General features: G+C 39.0%; 1 long non-coding RNA gene across 1 annotated transcript in view; it reads right to left on the bottom strand.

The window, feature by feature from the left end:
- The window catches only part of LOC129148546 (uncharacterized), a 70,641-nt gene extending 49,371 nt beyond the window's left edge, over nucleotides 1-21,270 (bottom strand). Inside the window, exons 1-2 of the long non-coding RNA XR_008555507.1 lie at nucleotides 21,254-21,270; nucleotides 19,592-19,706 (exon numbers count right to left, since the gene is read on the bottom strand). This is a non-coding gene — a long non-coding RNA (uncharacterized LOC129148546). The remainder of the gene's footprint in view (nucleotides 1-19,591; nucleotides 19,707-21,253) is intronic.
- Nucleotides 21,271-21,623: the final 353 nt, after the last annotated feature.

The raw sequence follows: 21,623 nt of genomic DNA, 5'->3' as shown, positions 1-21,623 counted from the left end.
ATAGTTAAGTCTTGATTGTTGTTGGTGTCACTGGGGGGGCTCTCTTTGTCTATAAAGGAAGAGTTGCTGTGCAGGAGACACGTTTATGGGCCAGGTCTTGGTGCAGCCAATAAAAATATTTTTTAATTAGGTCCGCATAAATGCATTGAGCTTGGAAGTAACAGGCTCTCTGTCTCTTGAGGTGAACAAGAAAAATCAGGGTAACAATCTGTCAGGGATATTTTGGATAAGAGGTGAGACTCTCACCTACCCATCTTCAAATTCCATGAAACCAAGATTCAGAGTTCGTGGCCCAGATGAAGCAGAGAATTACATCCTAAGAAGCAAAAGAAAATTTAGAAGTTGTCCAATTCAATCTCTTCATTGTGCAGATAAGCAAACCAAATAAGAAAAACACAATGATTACCCAGCCAGTGTGGATCAGTGGTTGAGCGTCAACCCAGGAACCAAGAGGTCCCGGGTTTGATTCCCAGTCAGGGCACATGCCCAGGTTGCAGGCACCATCCCCAGGAAAGGAAGTGCAGGAGGCAGCCTATCCATGATGTTTCTTTCTCATCAATGTTTCTATCTCTATCCCCCTCCTTTCCTCTCTCTTTAAAAATAAATTTAAAAATTTTAAAAAAAGAATATCACAATGATCTACCTAAATCCTTCTGATTATGAGTAAGAACACAAATGGAGCCCAAAGAACGCCACACCCAGTTCAGTTCTCTCTCTACCATATGAAGGAAGAGCTGCACACATTAGTGAAATTTAAAAGGAAAACTGGGACAGATGGCACCATTATATAAATGTAATGGTTATTGGTTTTCATTTATAAAAACTGCATCTTTGTATTTACTTAGTAATGTAACTAGATAAATTAACCTACTCACCAAGTTAATTTCATTATTTCCAGGGCATGTATTTCAACTATTATTTACAGATCGTTCTTTTTAAAAAAAAAAAAATGGAAATTTTCCTATTACATACACATGGGGCTTGAACACCACTTTTTGTCATCCAATGCAAAAGGAGACAGAAAAACGCATTCTTTCCACTTTGCTAAGACAATGCCACCAACATAAAGGATCAAAATCCTAGCTTCTTTCTGACAATATTCAAATCTAAAACTGATTTTCATCTCCATTTGCCCCCTTCATTATTCATTACTTGGCACAAAAGAAACAGGCAGTATTTCTCCTCTCTCCCAAGGACATCTCTGAGCGGAGAACACAGTGATCTTACAAAACATCACATTGACTACAATTTAACTGGAGCCCATGTGGTCCTGACATTCGCTGTTGTCCCTTCTCCTCTTTGCTAGTGCCATCTCCAAAATTTACAATCTGTTGGAGAATATTTAATCCACAAATTTGCTCCAGGGATACTGGTGGCAAGAAACCTCCTTAGTGATATATCATTTCTAGAATTCTCACAAAACCAAACTTCTCATCTTAGGAAAGCTTGCCAGCACTCAGGCTGCAAGCATCCAGGCAACAGTGGAATAAAACACAAGGTCGGTCTTAAGGCAGCAGGGAAAAGATGATAAGAATGTAAGAGTCACTAAAGTAAGTCAGACCCATGATCCATTTGCTTAAGCACGACTCTCACTACAACACCAATTTAATCCAGAAGAACTGAGAGTTAGGAGAAGCGTAAATTTAGCCCTTTCTGGAGACACCTTTTTCATGTCTCCTGACGGCCTTATGTCTCCTCGCAGATCTGTTCCCCTCTATGCATGGCCACACTAAGAAATATTTCTTCTTGCACCCACAGTTCCCTTTCCCCACTGGGCATCAAATCTCCTTGTTAGGAGAAATGTATTCACAATAAAAGAAAAGAAAAAATAAAAAGAAAAGTGTTTGTCTGAAATTGCAAGTGACTTGTAGCCAAACGTAACATGCTCACTTTCCAATGATGTCTTGTTGATCTCCAAAGAGGAACTTGTTGATCCATAGCAATGTATTTCTAGTGCTGGGATTTGGGCTGAGATGTCTGGGGGCTCAGAGGTCTTTTCAGCACTTTGGCAATTACACTAGAGTTCCCCTATAAGTTGATACATTCAGCTCTGGGGTGGAACTAGAATAATGAAAACCACATGAATTTGGGCTCAGGGCATTGGGGTGCTGGTTCAGGTTCCCCAAATTGAGAGCCACCCACAAAGCTTGTACTCTCCTTCTCCATTTATTCATTCATGAAATAGGTTTCAGAATACCTACCTCCAAGTCCTTTCACAGGGATCATGAGGCAGATATTTATGTAAAGCATTTTACAAACATCAGTCACCTTAATTATCAAATTTTATTATTTTCTCATTGACATTAATCATTAGAGAAAGATATCCTAGTGACTCTAGCTTTTTTAAAAAAAAAAAAAAGACTCTTAAAGTAGGGGTTGCAAAATTTGTCAGTAAAAAAGCCAGGTAGTAAATATTGTTGGCTTTGTAGACCAGCCAGTCACATCAACCATGAAACTGCTGTCGTAAGGAAGAGCAGTCTTATATGTGAACAAATGGACATGGCTGGATTGGGCTCACAGGTTGTGCTTTGCCAACCTCTCTTCTAAAGACAAACTACCAAAATAGGGATAGATGTTCATTACAAATATGAAGGATCCAAGGCATCTATTTTGAAACTAACCATTCATTCTTTCACCTCTTAGAACAAACAATATACTTGACAGTACCCATTTCCTTAACTTTCATCCTAGCTACTACATAAACTAATTATCTAGTAAGCAGCTTATAAAGCAAACAGTGGAAATGATGTACATTCCTAAATAAGTGCAATCCATTCTCTACTCTGTGGTCCCACACATTTGCAGGCAGGTCCAGCTGACACCAAACTGCCATCCAACTCTCCTCACTGTCTCTCTCAAGTTGAGTGACAGGGGATAAAGCCTCTGAGGAGGCAAAGAGGAGATGATGGCATAGGGTTTCTGGTGCAAGACTTACAGGCTGTGGCTCTCCTCCATCCCCATCACCACATCCTATATCCCTACCCTGCCAATTGTACCATTGCTAAGTGTTCATGACTACCCCTCTGGCTACTTGCTGCCTTTACCCTTACTCCTTACTCTGGACCTATCATTGCAGAACTGCTGTTACTCTCTTTGCTATAACCAGCAGGGAACTCTTAAAGAGCAGAATAAAGTACAACCAAAGTTATTTTAGGTCCTCTGAAATTGTTTGAGCTAAATCAGTGTGTCTACCTCAGCCACCCCAAAACAATTGCATGTTAATGGCCAGGGGCCTCCCACCTTCTGGCCTCCACCCTGTCCTCCTCGATCCTTCCTTGATTGGTTCCTGGCATAAGCTGTCACCAAGCTCACATAGAAAAACACACAAACAAAAATGAAATCTAAAAATCGTCCCAGTTCTATATGTGTTACAGTCTTTAAGAGTCCACATCTGGTATTACCTTGTATGCATGTCCCTCAGATTCAGAAGGTGTGGTGCTTTTCTTTCACTCACTTTAACTCTGTCTGTTTAAGACCCTAATGGCTGTGGATAGGTGCTGAGATGGAAGGCAGTCCAGACAGACTCTGTCTTTCAAATAAATACAAAGCTGAGATCCTGTGCTGTGACTTCTCTCCCCAGGCAATCAGGCTTATAATTCTTCTACCTCCTGACCTATGTTTTCTTGAAGTTTCATTAATTCTAAGTCCTGCATCTTTCCAGAGCCCATCCTTCCTCTCCAAACCTACCGCTGCTACATGGGCTTTTTATCTAGCACCTGGAACATTATTCTTCTAATTGACCTCTCTTGCTTCGCAGTTTCCCCCACTTCATATTCCCTCCAACATTAGAAAGTTTTTTTGTGGTTTTTTTAAATATTTTTATTGATTTCAGAGAGAAAGGAGGAGAGAGAGAGAGAGAGAGAGAGAGAGAGAGAGAGAGAGAGAGAGAAACATCAATGATGAGAGAGAACTATTGATTGATTGGCTGCCTCCTGCATGCCTCCCATTGGGGATCAGGCCCACAACCCAGGCATGTGCCCTCGACTGGAATCGAACCTGGGATCCTTCAGTCTGAAGGCCAATGCTCCACTGAGCTAAACCAGCCAAGGCAACATTAGAAAGTTTTATCTAAAACACCAATCTGTCTCTTTGGCAGGTACATGACCAGGGAACATCATCATCATCATAACAAGTGGAAGGACTAGTTAAAATACATATTCCTGAGCTCTCCTCTTGAAAATACTAAACCATAATCTAGGAATGGGGTTTGAATATCTGAATTTCTTCACTTCTTAACCCCTCTGCTCCTCGCCCAGAAATTCTCTTGTAAACTACGTGTTTTGAGAACCACTGGCTTAGAGGAAGAGATCCAACCTCTAAAGATGACCTCCAACTCTTATTTCATGGCCACACAGTGTCAAACTGGTCCATTCACTGATTTTCCTACCCTCATTGACCTTGTGGAAATGTGATAGAACTGGTTGTCATGGTAACTGAATGTTTCTCCAGGTTTTTTCTGGAAACATATGCTTAGACTCTCAGGGGTGCTGTTTGTTTTTTACTTTTGGAGGAGGGAATTTCCCTCCCAGAAGCCTAGGCACCAAACTACAACCCCCACCCCCGTACTCTCATACAGCTTCCAACATGTGGATGAAAGGTGGCCAATTGTGGGAGGACATGGAACCTGAGACATGAGCTGTGTCCTTCCAGCTGCACTCTTTGTTGGCATCCAGTGGGAAGGCTGGTGGTAGGAGGGGTGACTTCATCAAAATATTGCATTTACTATATATCAAGCTCTTCTCAGGGCAGGGGCAGGGTCTGTTTCCCTAAGAATTAGGTTAATGACTGGCTCAACAAGGATTTGCAGAAGGAAGGAAGGAAGGAAGGAAGGAAGGAAGGAAGGAAGGAAGGAAGGAAGGAAGGAAGGAAGGAAGGAAGGAAGGAAGGAAGGAAGGAAGGAAAGGAGGGAGGGAGGAAGGAAGGGAAGGAGGGAGGGAGGAAGGGAGAGAGGGAGGGAGGGAGGGAGGGAGGAAGAGCCCAGACTCAGGGAGAGATTGAGTGAATATCTTAAAGGCATTTTTGTTATTCACAGGCATGATTTTACTATTTTTATTATTATTATTATTTATTTTAAAGAGAGGAAGGGAGAGAGAGAGATCAGTTGCCTCCTGCACATGCCCTGACCGGGGATTAAATTTACAAACTGAGCATGTGTCCTGATCGGGAATCGAACCCATGACCCTTCAGTGCATGGAAGGATGCTCCAACCAACTGAACCACACTAGCCAGGGCCACAGGCATGATCTTTGACAGAGTAATTCAACACATCTGCTTGTTGGTTTGCCCTTTGGAAACAAGATTCTGGAAAAGATTGAGGATAAGAAATAGTATGAATTATACTGTCTTTCAGTGATTATTCCCTCTGTGATTTCACTATTAACTAAAGCCAATAAATATTACCCTTCGAATTTATTCATTATTTCTACTGTTGAAATTATGACAAGGCCCCAACATAACAGCTTCCCTCTATCATCATTTTGGACAAGTAGAACATTCCTTATAAGCACATGGATGTGTGGGTGTGGGCCTGTGATGTGTGGATCATGGAGGCCTGGAAAAAGTAATACTTTGCAACTCAAAAAAGCCAACTGCACCTATTTCAGCAAATTGGAAATTGATGGTGTGCAACTCTGAAGGCCTAGCAGTAGCTATTATTTCCATCCAGGCTATTATTAACGGGTAATATTTTCTCTAGTAAACATCCAGTTACCATAGCAACAGGAGTCATGTCATATGGACACAGGGCTCCCTGGCTGTGCCAAGAAAATGAATGGCGTTTTAAATAAATTTTAGAAAATGCAAACGGACTTGCCAAAAATATTTTTTAAATACCAAACTCAATTTTTACTTGAGACAAAGGAAGGAAGAGAACGCTGGTAAAGTGGAAACTTCACATACCCCACTTTTGTTATTCTGAATCCAGTGCCTTCTCAGCAAATACAGAAGAGCCTCTTCTATCTGAATCGACCGTCCCCTGTGCTCCAGTTGCCATCTCATGCCCCCTTCTCATGTACTTATTGACAACGTCAAATTTTGCTTCCAAATCCTCTAGCTTCAATCTCTTCTCTCACTGCTTCTTCCCATTCATATTTTTAAATATTCTCTTTTTAAATATTCTCTTGACATTCAGTATGCATGCAAACCATAATCATAAGAATACAGCTCAATAAACTAACTCAAAATCAATGCACCATGTCCCCACTACAAGGTCGAGAAATAGAATGTAACAGTACCCAGAAAATCTCCCTATGCCTTAGTCCATATACTATTCCTCTTGCCCTAAAAAAAACATTATAAGTTCATTTTTCTTGTGTTTGAAATAGATAGAAATTAACTTTGATGGTATGTACTCTTAATGTCTAGGTTTATCCCTCTAAAATAGAGTCAATAGAATCATCTGTGTTATATGCAATAAACTTATGCTCATTTGATTGTTGTATTAGTTTCCTAAGGGTACTACAACCACAAACTGGGTGGCTTTAAAAAAATGTATTGTCTCACAATTTTAGAGGCTAGAAGTCCAAAGTCAAGGTGTCAGCAGGGCTGATTCCTTGTGGGGGAAGATCTACTCCATGCCTCTCTCCCAGCTTTTGGTGGTTTCTTGGCAATCTTTGGTCTTATAGATGTATCATTGTGCTCTCTGACTTCACGTTCACTTGTCATTCTCCCTGTATATATCTCTTTACAAGGTTTGTTTGTTGTTGTTGTTTTTAATAATGACACCAGTCATATTGGGTTGGGGGCCCAATCTACTTCAGTATGACCTCACCTGAAATTACCATATTTCCAAATAAGATCATATGCTGAGGTTCTCGGGGTTAGGACTTCAACATATGAATTTGGAGGGAAATCCAATTAAAGCTATAACAAGTGCTATAAAATATTCCATTGTATAAATATACCACAATTTATTTATTCATTCTACTTCAATGGATATTTAAAAATTCCAGAATTGGGCTTGATCAAAAACAAAATAGTAAAGAGCATGAAGTTTGCCTCTGATCTTGCTCATTTCCCTGTTCTAGCCTTTCCACTGCAAATTGGAATATCTCTAATTTTTTTTAATCCTCACTCGAGGATATTTTTCCCACTTATTTTTTTAGAAAGAATGGAAGGGAGGGAGAGAAAGGGAAACATCAATATGAGTGAGACAATTAATTAGTTGTAATTAGTTGCCTCCCACATGCACCCTAACTAGAGCTGGGATTGAACCTATAACCCAGGTGCATGACCTTTGACCAGAATTGAACCTGAGATCCCTTTGGTCCACAGGCCGGCACTCTAACCACTGAGCAACTGACCAAGGCTAGAATACCTTTCTTCTCTGACGGTTTCTATCCTGTTCAAGCTGCTTAACAACTCATAGCAAGAAGACATTTGCTTATTTGGTCTTCGGAAGTTACTCTTCTGCCTAAGCTCCCCTGCAGAAGGAGATTCCAGAAGACCAGAGCACATTTACACTTAATTAAATAAATCTCTAGACTCTAACTCCAGGATGTGGGAAATATTTGGAGGAAGCTTGGCATGAGTTGTTTCCAAATCACACAGAAAAACCCACGGAAGCTTTCATTACACAAACATGACCCAGATACAGTGTGTTAATAGAGATCACGGGACAAAATGGTAATAGATGCATCAGCCACTGCCACAGTAATGCTGCACCAAAAAACAGCCACTTCAAATGTCAGTCCCTTACAACAATGATAATTTCTTCTCAGAGGTCTGAGTGTCAGCTACAACTTGGCTAAACTGAGCTAGATTCCTGATCCAAGCCGTAGGACGGGTTCAAGTGGGCTCTACATGCGTTTGTTCTGGGGCCCAAATTTCAAAGGCAAGAAAGACAAGGTTAGTGTGTAAACACATCTGAGATGGAGGGGACGAGACTCCGAACATTTGTCTCTGACCAGATGGTTTTCTCAGATCAGGCTGGACAGCTTTCCACTCTAATGAACTGACAAGATATAACGGTGGGAGTATTAACCAGGTAGAGCTGCCATAACAAATACCGCAAACTGGGTGGCTTAATCAACAGAAATTTATTGTCTCACAATTTTGGAGGCTTGAAGTTCAATAGTAAGGTGTTGACAGGGTTGGTTTCTTCTGAGGCCTCTCTCCTTGGCTTGCCTTCTCCCTATGTCTTCACACGGTCTTCCCTCTGTGTGTGTCTGTGTCCAAATTTCTTCTTATAAGGACACCAGTCATCTTGAATTAGGGTTCAATCAAATTACCTCGTTTAAACTTAATTACCTCTTTAAAGACCTGATTTCCAAATATAGTTACCTTCTGAGGTCCTAGGGGTTAGGATTTGTAGGGGTTAGCCTATGCTTTGGAATCAGTCAGAGGTGGGTTTGAATTCTGCATTTACCACTTATAAACTGGCTGACCACCTTTCCAAATTCTCCAAGCCCCAGTCTAACATTGGCGATCACAATATCTCCTCGGCAGATTGCCTCGCAATGGCTTGTAGGAATAAATGCAATCATATAAAATAGCTGTCACAGTATCTGCCACAGCGTTTCAAAATTCACAAATAACAATTACTGTTCCTGTTATTTTATTATTAAAATATTCTAACAAAGCATGCTCTAGGTCACATACTTCATACAACAGATAGCCGGTGTATAAAGTAATGTAATATAAAAATCACTTAGCAGTATCCATGGAAATGATATGCCTTCATGTGTAGGCCAGCAGCAACCCTTAAATACTTTTATGTGTTTTAGTAAACAACTTGTCCTTTAAAAAAAAAAATGCTTCCTTAGTCTTTCCCTCAGAAGATCTTCTGAGATAGCTGTGCATGATACTACGTTGATTTGTAGCTGAAGACACTAGGACACATGGGCGCTTAGTGATTTGACTGTCCACGTGGTGTTGGTGGAGGATGAGCTACTACTAGAATCCACTGTTTTCATACCAGCTTGGCTTACAGCTCTTACTCCTTTCTGTGCTTTGATGATCGCATACAGTTTGATTGGAAAGTTACACTGTAATTTCACAGGGATTACATGCCCCTGAAGATCATTTTGAAAGTAAATGTTTTGAAACCAAAGATAATCATTGTTATATGACCGCAATCCTTTTTTCTGATGCCATAGGCTCCACCAAGAATTTAACCAAGCTAAAGCTACACTTCAGAGTCTCGGTAGCTGGCTCTAGGCTCTGATCCGCATTTCTGGGACTCTAATCCCATCAGGCTTTCTGGAGACGAATCACTGTTTCCTGGCCTCTGGAAGAACCTCTATCCCTTCCACTTAAGCTTACATACAAAGAAAGCTCCCCCAGTGGTCTGGACATGAGTACTCTCAAACATAACACGCTAAGATGAGTCAGAAGAGTGAGGCTTTGCATGATAAGGCATTCAAAAGTGGAACATCGTGCCCAGAAGCTCTGAATGTGCTCCTGATACTAGACATTCCAAATGCCCTCCGCTCTGGTTAGACACTTCCTACTTGTTTGGCTACATTGTCTTCAAGAACATCTCCAGGTTCAAAAATTCTCTACTCTCGGTTAGTAGCTCTGAGCTACCTCTACCTAATAGCTCTACAGGGCAGCTCATAATTGTGGTCTCCCTTAATTCTCTATTGACAAATAAATCTATAAATTACAGTATTAAACAGGTTATAAACAGGTTATAGTGACTCCTGTTCTAGGTAATCTATATTTCGTACATGTTCAAATATGCCTGGAATTTTTATAAAAAGTGATAAAGTTTAGATTATGCTCACTTTTAGACCTACAGAGTGAATAAGCAAATTTTCACCCACAGACTATCCTGCTTGCCCATCAGTCTCAGAGTAAATAACACAAGAGTAGGATCTTGATGGTCCCATCTGTCTTTGGCATTTGACTATAAATTTTTCCAGAGTCACGAGACAAAACGTGACATCCTTTTTAGATGTTTGCAGTTGAAATTTCTTCAATCTCTGTCATTTACTCCTCGGAACCCCATCTCACTCTTCTGTGGTCATGTGGTAAAACTCATCTGGAACACTTAATGTTTATATTGACTTGTCTTTTTATTCTATTTTCATTCTTTGGTGTAAAAGCAAAGCTCTTCTGGGTGCAATCATGTTTTTCATCTTTTTCATGGCAATGGTTTATAGAAACAGAAATGATAGCCGTTCCTTATTCACATTTCCCAATAAACTTGTCATCAAAGGTTCTCAAAGAGCTCTCGTTCATCACTTTTAGTCATTTCTTCCATGCAAATGAGGAAGCCTTGCAATGACTTGAGTTGTGCTTGCAATGGATTCAATGGCAAAATCTAAAATAATATTGCGTTGTTTTTCAAAGAATTGAGGATGTCCCTCCATAATGCCTGGTTATTGATAACACTCGTGGATCAGACTCTCCTAAAGAAGGGAGGCATAAGAGAAGGCATCTCTTATTTGAAGCAAGAAAAAAAGAAGAAAACAAACCAAAAAAACCCACACACATATTGTCTTATTTTGTTCCTTAACAGACTTAGGAAAAATATAATTTAGGTTTAACAATTTACATTGAAAAAAAATAAGTATCACATGATGTCACTCATATGTGGAATCTAATGCACAAAACAACCTGATGAACAAAATAGATCCAGAGATATAGAAGCGTGGAACAGACTGATGAATCTCAGAGGGAAGGTGGGGGTGAGGAGTGGGTGGGGAGAGATTAACTGGGGAACTTTTATGCATAGATGCATAGCCTATGGACACAAACAATAGTGTGGTGAATGAAGCCTGGGAGGGGAAGGTGTGGGGTGAAAGGGATCAATGGCAAAAAGGAGGGGACATCTGTAATACTTTCAACAATAAAGACAAATTTAAGAAATAAATCAAAAACACCCATAATACCAAAACGCAGTAATACCAAGCATTAATAAGAATATATATAGTATTTTTAAAAAATAAAATAAAATTGTGCTCATTTGAATCTGGTCAACAGTGTCTTGAATATTGAACTATTGAAATCAAGAGACAACAAACAGTATAAAGAATCAATATTAAAAGCTAAAAGCTTGCATGCTTGTGGATGTGTGCCTGTGTGTGCTTTCTTCAAATGGGCAAACCAGCTTGTACTTTGTTTCCTCTGAAACCTGCTTTGGCACCGTTTTTTGCCCTTACAGAGCTCCGGATAAGCTCCTTAGGTGGGATTTCTGGATTGGTTGCTGGAAATGTGATCCCAATCTGCCCCCTGATTTCCTGTGTAACCTGGAGACCTTAATCTCTGTACCCTGTTTCCTCATCAGTAACTTTATTCAAATGTGGCAGGATGGGGGAGTCATACAAGGGTCAAGAGGGTAAAGGGGGATATACAAGGGATAACTTTTTTTTGAGAGTCGTAAGTAGATTGCCTGAATATCTCATTAAGTCTGAATGGGCCACACATTTTTGCTGGGAGAATTCATTCTTAAAAGCAAGAAAGAGGAACAGTTTTGTAGGTATATCTATCTCTATATCCCAAAACCATTGTAATTTTTCTGAAACTTAGGCTCTGAATACTATTCAAAATGAAGGAGGAGTGGGATACATTTCTACATATCTATGACCCTCTCTTCCCAGTTAAAACCACTAAACCATTAAGTTGTAAGCAGAAGCACAAAAGTGAGAATGTTATTTAAATCAGTATAGCTTTCTCCATGTGACTATGAAACAGTGGGTTTTCAACCCTGGCCATGCATCAGAGTGTTTTCTAGATCTTTTGAAAAATAGAAATGTTTGAACTTCTTACTTAAACTACTGAATCGGAATTTCTGGGTAATTTTGGTAAGCAGACAAAATTGGAAAATATTTAGTTAGGACTGCAGGGTTCTGATTCTTTGGCAACTTATAAAGAACTCTCTAATCACTGACTGCCATTTTTTCTTGCTCATTTTTAAAACATTAAATAGACATAGTCTGAATTAAGCATCTGAGTTTGTATTAAATATTCATAATAGGTACTTTCCTGCCTAACATTGTAAAAAAAAAAAGTTATCTGTATTTCAAATCCCTTTCACTCCATCAGGTGGACAGTAAGCAGAACCTCAGCCTTTGAAAATATCTTCCTCTGAGTCAAGATGTCTCACCCTTAAACTAGACCACCAACTTATACCACACACAAAAATAAACTCAAAATGGATAAAGGACTTAAATGTAAGACACGAAACCATAAAAATCTTAGAGGAATCCATTGGCAGCAAAATATCAGACATACGTCATAGCAATATCTTTATCAATACAGCTCCTAGGACAATGGAAACTAAGGAGAAAATAAATAAATGGGACTACATCAAAATAAAAAGCTTCTGCACAGCAAAAGAAACCATCAACAAAACAACAAGAAAGCCCACTGCATGGGAGAACATATTTGCCAATGTTATCTCCGATAAGGGTTTAATTTCCAAAATTTATAGGGAACTCATACAACTTAACAAAAGGAAGATAAACAATCCAATCAAAAAATGGGAAAAGGACCTAAATAGACACTTTTCAAAACAGGACATACAGAAGGCCAAGAGACAAATGAAAACATGCTCAAAGTCACTAATCACCTGAGAGATGCAAATCAAAACAACAGGTACCATCTCACACCTGTCAGAATGGCTATCACCAACAAATCAACAAGTGCTGACGAGGATACGGAGAAAAAGGAACCCTCTTACACTGCTGGTGGGAATGCAGACTGGTGCAGCCACTGTGGAAAACAGTATGGTGTTTCCTCAAAAAATTAAAAATGGAACTCGCATTTGACCCAGTGATCCCACTTCTAGGAATATATCCCAAGAAATCAGAAAGGACATATACACCCCTATGTTCATAGCAGCACAATTTACAATAGCTAAGATCTGGAAACAGCCTAAGTGCCCATCAGCAAATGAGTGGATTAAAAAAACTATGGTACTTCTACACAATGGAATACTACACTGCTGTAAAAAAAAAATAAAAAAAAAAAGAAGGAACTCACCATTTGCAACAGCATGGATGGACCTGGAGAGCATTATGTTAAGCGAAATAAGCCAGTCGGAGAAAGATAAATATCACATGACCTCGCTCATTTGTGGAATATAATGAACAACATAAACTGATGAACAAAAATAGATCCAGAGACACAGAAGCATGGAACAGACTGTCAAACCTCAGAGGGAAAGCAGGGTGGGGAGGGGGGAGGGGGATGGCCGGGGAGAGGTCAAAGGGGGAAAAAGGAGACATATGGAATATTTTAATCAATAAAGAATAAAAAAAAATTTAAAAAGATGTCTCACTCTTGGCATTACTGGTATTTCGAGTCAAATATTTCTTTGTTGTGAAGGGCTGTCCTGTGCATGTTAAAATGTTCAGCTGCATCCCTGGCTTGTACCTACTAGAAGCCAGGAGCACCCTTCCTCCCCGGCTTTGACAACCATAAATGTCTCCAATCACTACCAAATGTCCCTTAGTGGGCAGAGTCAGCCCCAGAGGAGGACCACTGCTTTGTATGAGAGGCAAAGTGAATTGAATTGCATTGCATTAAACATTTCTCACCATCAAGCTTTCCTTGGCTTGAGTCTCTCACATCCCTGAGGGAAACAATGATCTGCTCTAAGGCCAATTCGAGCGAGTTCTCCTTACTGCTCCCACCATGTGGCTATAGCCATCAGTTGCCACCTCTATTCTTAATCTCCCTGCTGTCTCTGACGGAGAGAGGTAGCTGCTACTCACTGCTCCATTCTACCATCTCTAAGGCAATAACAGAGGCTTTTCTCCTTCCACTGGCCTCTTCTGCGAAGACATCCCCTCCAAGTCATGTCCAACTCGGGGAGTTAGCTGCTAGAGGCTCTACACTTCAGGCTTCAGGGTGACCTTGGCACAGTGATTTGATGGCCCCAGATAAAGAGTAAATTGTCTTCCCTAGGAGGCATATTAATATTTGCATGCTTAATTATCATTGTATTTTTTTCATTTCTTTTATCATATTCTTCTCCCAGTCATTGAAATAACAGTGAGGGCTTTCTTTGTGCAATCCTGGACAGAGAGTTGGGGTCAGAGTTACCTGCATAGATTTTGTACATTTATGGCAGAAGCAAATATCGTGAAAGCCAAGATGATAATTAAGCCCATCCTAGGACTTGAGTTACTTCCAAGAAATAAGAAGGGAAATGGGAAAGAGAGAATCATGAATTGGTTAAACTTAAATACTACATTGATAAATGTAAATGCAGAGTAATTACACTAACTTACATTGGAAAATCAAGGGTTCCTTAACAAGCAGCAAAGAGGCTGTTATAGTCAGGCTTGGGTGTAGAGAAGCTATTTTTTAAATCACTTTTGTGTAGGTGAGAATTTGTAACTTTTTAGTGACCACCCCCTCTACCATTTTCACTATGGACAGACACCTTTGAACCCCCACTTGTGCTTGAGCCACCATATTTCCGTTTCCCCTTTCAGTGGACAAGCAAACTCGGTTCTGTAATCATTTGATTAAGATGTTTTGGCCCCCAAAACTGGTAATACAATATAAAACTTTTGAGTGCACAAAATGCTTTCCTGTACATTATCCAAGTAATTACCTCCATTTTACAAAGAAGAACCAACAGGAAGAGAAAGTAACTTGCTTAAAGTTAATAGACGACAGTTCTCAGGCGAACATGTAGAGCTGCTTATTCTGAGCATAGTTTACTGTGCAACGTAGCCTGGCAGCTTAACATCCCAGAGTGTCCTCTGGCTGACAGGAAATGGTTTTGTGAGTGTCTTAGATTATAAGATAGCTGAAGCCGAGGACCGCCTTTCAATGTTTGTTCATCTGCACCGTGTGGTACATAACAGAACAGTATTGCAAGGGACACAGACAGCAGTTAGATCTCTGAGATTATGAAAGTGTTGTGGTTGGCTTCTCCACATCCATATTTTATGTAAACACCAGATTCCTGAGTTCAACTCCTTTTCATTCTGTATTGTTTTTTCTGTCCATCTTTGGAATAAGCCTCATTATGTACATAATGTCTGTGTCCTGGAATGGGAACTCGTTTGCCTTAGAACCCAAGGACTGACTGTTCAAGACTCTCTCTCACCTCTTCTTCTAAAGGTCAGTGCATACTGGAATCACTGTTGCTCATGCTCAGGTGTAAACATTGTGTCCAACTTTATATTCCATTCTAATGAATATGGGGAATACCTATCATTCCCCTTCCTGGCCCCACCCTTCCCAAGGACCTATAACAAGGGAGGGGACAGGTTGGGTTTTTCCTTTTTTTAATCAGGTTTCCTGGAGTTTTCTATTGTTTCAACTGGGAATGGTCTATTAATTAGCAATGAATATTCTGAAATTATCTTCTTTTCACAGAAATTTCCAAATCCTTTCTGATAATAAATAGAAATCATTTTCCAAATGTGTTCCGGGGAAGCAGGAACATCCCTACCTATGAGTTTCCTAGGACAGGAACATTTGGTCTTCACCTCTCTAATCCTGATACAAAAAATTTCACCCAATATAAACAGCAACTGCTTACTATCAGCTATGACTAGGAAAATTGTGGGACAAAATACTGTTAGTGTTGCATTTTATTAACTAGATATTTATTCATATTATTTTGCTTTTGCCTGTTTATGGAAAATTAAGTGTAAATGAATTAGACTAAATACAATTATTAGGAAAACAAATTCTCTTCAACAAATTATCAGTATAAGGAAGAGAGAAAAGCGAGAGGAGGGGCAAAGAATGTGAAAGAGAGAAAGCCCATATTTATCACTCATCTCAGTGCAGAAGTACTAGTAAAATCATTGCAGCTACAGATCTGGCTTCCCTTAAGCTCTGTGGGCTTAGCAAAAAGACCTAAAGCTGGAGTTTTTCTCCAATGAATATATAAATATAGTATGAACTGTTGTTTCCATTAAAGCCCTTTGAGTGTTTTTTTGTTTGTTTGTCTGTTTGTTTGATTTTTTGTTTTGTTTTTTTGTTTTTGTTAATCCTCATCTGAGGATATTTTTCCACTGATTTTTAGGGAGAGTAGAAGAGAGAGGGAAAGACAGAGAGAAACATCTCCTGCACAAGCCCGAACCAGAGCTTGGGCTGAGGAAGAGCCTGCAACCAAGGTATGTCCCCTTGACCAGAATCCAACCTGGGACCTTTTGGACTGCAGGCTGGTGCTCTAGCCACTAAGCTAAACCGTCTAGGCCAAGCCCTTTTAGATTTTATAAGACTATATCTGTTACTGTTTAGGCAACCTCATCTTGTTCCATGACTGCCACCAATAGACTCTCTTCCTTTGCCTCTCCCATATCTAAAAGTCTATCTGACATCTCTACTCGAATGTTTCAGAAGTATCTGAACCTCATATACCCAAACTGAAGCATTTCTTCAGTAACCTAAGCAAAATGGAAAAAGCATCTGGAATTCCTAAACATGACATATTTTATGCCTAATGAAAAAATGTTTAACAAGGGAATACAAAATTGAAATATGCTACTTAAAAAAAACCACTAAATTAACTACATGGGAATGGGAACATTAATACCTGCATTTATATTATTCCAGTGTTTGCTTGCTTCTTTGATTTTCCTGACAGCACAAGTAATTAGTAAAAATAATTGATAACATTAAGTACCCTTATTATAATCAAAATCTATTTCTATTTTGCCATTTTCACCTAAAACTTCCATTTGTCTTCCTTCCTTCTTTCCATTCTTATTTGCTTACCTTTTGCCCTTTATATTAATTACTTTATTATTCAGCATCTTTAAGTCTCAATTGATTTAACAGATATGGCCAGCTATCTAAACAGACCTCTTTATTATCAAAAACAAATATGAATTACTAGCCATTTAAAAATCAAAATAAGCAATATATCAGAAAATAGGCATTATGACTATTTTGCCATCTGGTTTATGATTACAGTCTCTAATCTAACAGTTCATAGTGATAATCTTTACTTTAAACAATCCCATAATGCTGTCAATGGCTTTTATTTTTTACACTCTGCCCAGCCATAATACATGACATTATAATTTAGCATTTTTAATGGTTAAATCCCAAGCTGGAGAACTCAATTAGAATGAGACCTCTGATTTTTGAATCAACCCTTTTCATACAATCTATTTTTAGAACAAGTTATGTAGTCTGCAGTGTGTCCAATAGGGTGAATGTGATGAAATGTATAAAACCTTTCAAGTAAGAATGAGACCCATTAGTCAAATTGTGCTTTTAATCTGTAAAGGCATTACATCATGAGTCATTTAGAGGAAAGGGTAGAGTTTCCTCTTGAATTCATTACAGCATAAAAAGTAACATTTAGAAGGTAGAATGTACAAAATGAAATTGTACCTCTCAGGTGGTATTTTTCCCATGAGAAAGTACACCTTCTATTTAAAAAGCAACCAACAGTATTCTTTCTCTATTTCATCATGTTTAAGTGACTGGAAACTTATGAGCTCATTAGTAAAATCTCTGGGATTCCTCATACAGAAAAAGAGTCAGTGCAAATCAAGGTCATATAAAAATATAGCAAAGAGATCATTTTATTTAAGGACATGGTATATGCCAATTTTTCAACTTAAGTCTAGAAATTTTTCTGGCAGTGTAAATATCCAGTCAACAGATATTTCTTGAAGACCACTGGGTAACTAAAATTGTTGGCTTGTTTCACATTCTTGTCTTATAATTTACCAGCTCAATAGAGAGGAACAGCTAAATTTTATATATTTGATTAAATATTAAAACACTTGAAAATTAAAGTTTTAGTCATTTCAAAATGTGTAAACATGTAAAGTTATTATTATTATTATTATTATTATTATTATTATTATTATAGTCCTGGTGCATGAAATTCCTGCACTGGGGCGGTGGGGGGGGCCCCCTAAGCCCAGCCTGCACCCTCTCCAATCTGGGATATCCCTCTCACAATCCGGGACTGCTGGCTCCCAACCGCTCACCTGCCTGCCAGCCTGATCACACCCTAACCACTCCCCTGCCAGCCTGCTCCACTGCTGGCCCGATTGCCCCCAACTGCCTTGCCCTGCCAGCCTGGTCGCCCCCAACTGCCCTCCCCTGCAGGCCTGGTCCCCCCCAAATACCCTCCCCTGCTGGCCTGATTACCCACAACTACCCTCCCCTGCCGGCCATCTTGTGGCAGCCATCTTTGACCACATGGGGGTGGCCATCTTGTGCAAGGACGTGAGGGTCAATTTGCATATTATCTCTTTATTATATAGAATTATTATATTGTTATGTGAAACTAGCTGTAGCACTGGCTTCACAAAACTATAAGGTCCTTTCATAGGGGCAACATTTCTATACCTTCATCATTTCCAAATTAAGGAGAAAATAAACAATATGTAGAAGGGAGAAGAGGCACAAAGAGAAAGATGTGTTACCTAATGGCATTGCTTTGCCCTGGAACTAGCTCTGTGCCTACAAAAAATAAATAAATAGATAATTTGTCTGGCTTGAGTTTAACCAAATTGATAAGATCCATGAGGTTGGGGTCTTACATTTAGCTGTGGATAGCTAAAGCTTGTGTCAAATAAATTTTTAATTATTTATCCAAGTAATTTATTATGATTATGAAGAATAAACTCTAATCCTTTACTTCCTGAATATCAGTGTTCTACCTTGTTGTTCTTCCATGAATTACCTTTCTGGGAACATCCTGAGTGTGCTGTCAGCACAACACTAACACTCAGGACATGTTCTCAAGAACTTTGGCAACATCTAACCTTTTGCCTGGGAGGCCTGGAACTACCTCTCAGACCAATTTTAGTATCAAATTTAAAGTACACTCAATATTAAATCAAAGAGACATAAAAGTTTATTTAATAAACATGTTGGGGCATCTTGTTCTAGGAGTTGGAGACATAGAGATAAACATCACCACCGATGAGATCCTGTGGTCTAACAGGCCCATTCTCAATCTCTCAGACTCCCACCTTAATATATATGTACACATATCCAGTAGTCTCAGCTGAATCCTTCAATAAGGTACTTGCATACCTTCTTATAAATAAATTTCACAAATAAAGTAAACATTGGTTCTAAATGTAGAGTATTATATTGACTGACAAATTTGAGTCTAGAACAAATGATATTTCTGTAAAGTTTTTTATATGTCAAGGCATATATATAACCTACTAAATAAAACTAATTTCAAGTATTATTTCTTAAATTAGCTTTAATTATACATAGTTTAAAAATTAATTTTAGGTAAACCAGCAATAGAGATAACCAATGGCTTGCCTAAAATGCTGAGAATCATTAGTGTCCAAACAACTCATTAGAAATGGAAACTTGGTGAAATCCAAAGTTCTTGATGAGTTCAGGAAAAGCCATCCTACTATAAAAACAGCAATGTTTCATTCCCCAATCTTTTTTTTTTTTTTTTTAGCCACTGGAACACACTAAAATAATCCAGGTTACAAATCATTTCAACAGAGGCAAAAGGTCAGAAAATCAAATATATTTAACTGGCAAGAAATGATAAACTAAACAGGAAGTTCAAACTAAAATTTTGAATTTATAACAATAGTTATTCAAATCAGAATGTTAATCTGTAGCAACTAGAGTCCAGATGAAGGCAAAGATGCACATTTCACCTTTTTCCTATAATAATGGAGATACAAAATGTTTGAATTTAACTAAGACACAACACAGGCAAGAATACCTTGTATATGACTCATCATTTTCCTTGCTTCATCTTCCTCTCTCCTTCATGAATCTTGCTTCTCTTAAGATGGGGAAGGAAAAGGATGAGAGGTGGGGTTGAGTAGGCAGCACTGCTGTGAGAGGGGAGGAAATGCCATTCAAACAGGATCCTTCAACCTCAGGATGCCATTTTATGAGATTACTTTTTTTTTCCCCAAAATGTTTTAATCGTTTTTATTGAGATATAGTTGGAATGAAAGTCAGGTTCAAGAAGGACTTCTATGCTCCCCAAATTAGCTTCAGTTCAGTTCCATTCTAATGCTTGAGGTTCAAAGCTAGGTCCAGACCCATACTACTGTGGTCCTCAGATGCAGGCTAGCTGCACCAGAATTATTTGAGACTGAAATGCAGATTCCCAGACCTCCTGAAGTGGGCCCAGAAATTTGCTTTTTAGCCTTTGTCTAGTTGATCCTGAAACCGGCCATTTGGGAACTACTAGTAGGAAACTCAGAGACACCTGTCAATCAAGATGATTCTTAAACCACCAAATCCAACTACCTTGCTCAGGTAGCAATTGTCACAAATTATTTACAAAGACAAGTAGCACAGCAGGTGTTCCTGTTCACTCCCTCCATAGGCACTCTCTTCTAAGAACTGAGTCTTTTTTATTTATAATTCCCCAGGGCCCAATGCCCTTGGACAAAATAGGCATACAGTAAATATATGCAATTGAATTAATGTTTTCTTCCAAACTTGCCAGTCTTGGAGTTTCATTTCTTCTCCTTTGTTCTCCTCATTCTTCCTTTCCTTCACTTCTTTTTCACACAATTACCCTATAATTACCCTATTTAAGAATGTCTTTCAAAAGCATAACCCATTGTCATGACACCTTTCCAGATGAAGTTATGCTCCTAGAAAAATGTGGAAGACCATAGCAATATTAACATATGGAGATAAAAGGAACTCTTTTAGTTCAGAGCCAGAAGTTGGTAGGTAGAAAATTTATTGGTCTGTTCATCTTTTGATCTAGCTTTGCTAAGGGATAAAGTTCGGAATCCCTATGCTGAATTAAAATACTGAATTTGCTGGTAAATCCACCACCTGAATCAGGATCACCTGATTTTTATTCAATATAAAAATCCCTGAGTCTTACCCCAGATCTGTTGTCACAACCCTATGGGGAGGAGAGGAGCATGGGTATTTGCCTTTTCACGAGCTTCCAAAGTAAATCTCAACTCACAACACCATCAACCTAGAACAGCAGGCCCAATTTCCAGCTTCCTTGGGATGAGGTTTTCTCCACCTTTTCCTTAAGAAGGCCTTTATTCACTCATCCAATATTTATTCAGGGCCTGGTTCAGGCTTCTAAATTCAAAAAAAAAAATTAGCCCAAGTTTAACTTATTAAGTATCTTTAACTCCCTATAGGAAAATACATATTTAATCAAGAAAAGAATATATTTTATCAACCATGGACTTTCAAAGTGGTTTTTATATTATTCCTTTAGAATAAATGTCTAATTGCAAAAGCAATCTATTGAATGTTCCATTTGATCTCATCATTATGAATAGAAATGGCACCATATAAAAGATTATAAACTTAGCATATTAATAAAGAATGAATGGTTTCTCTGAATTAATAATGATACAGCTCCAATTTGGAAGCATAATTTCCATTATACCTGAAAGCATGACTGACTTCATGGACGTTGTTCAGGGTCCCACTCTCAGAAGGGGCCCAGCATTTGGCTTAATGCTCTGCTATTGTCTTCTTGAAAATTTTAATAATCCAATCTTCAAAATTGAGTTTTGTAAGTTTAGCCCAATGGGACAATGAAGCATGTGTATGAGCAGAGAATATGCAATTCACTGGGAGGTAGCCAGTGCATGCTACAGGCGTAGGTCTATTCATGGCTGGAAGTGGGCATCATGGAGCATTTGGCCTTATCATTGTGCACACCTGAGGTAGTCCTGGGCATCTCAGGGCCTCTGGGAGCAGCTGTGGTAACACCGGAACCCAGCTTGGCATTGACAATGGCAGCAGCAACAGCA

Source organism: Eptesicus fuscus, chromosome 3, assembly GCF_027574615.1.
Source record: "Eptesicus fuscus isolate TK198812 chromosome 3, DD_ASM_mEF_20220401, whole genome shotgun sequence".
NCBI lineage: Eukaryota > Metazoa > Chordata > Mammalia > Chiroptera > Vespertilionidae > Eptesicus > Eptesicus fuscus.
This window is presented reverse-complemented; position numbering and strand designations above follow the sequence as displayed.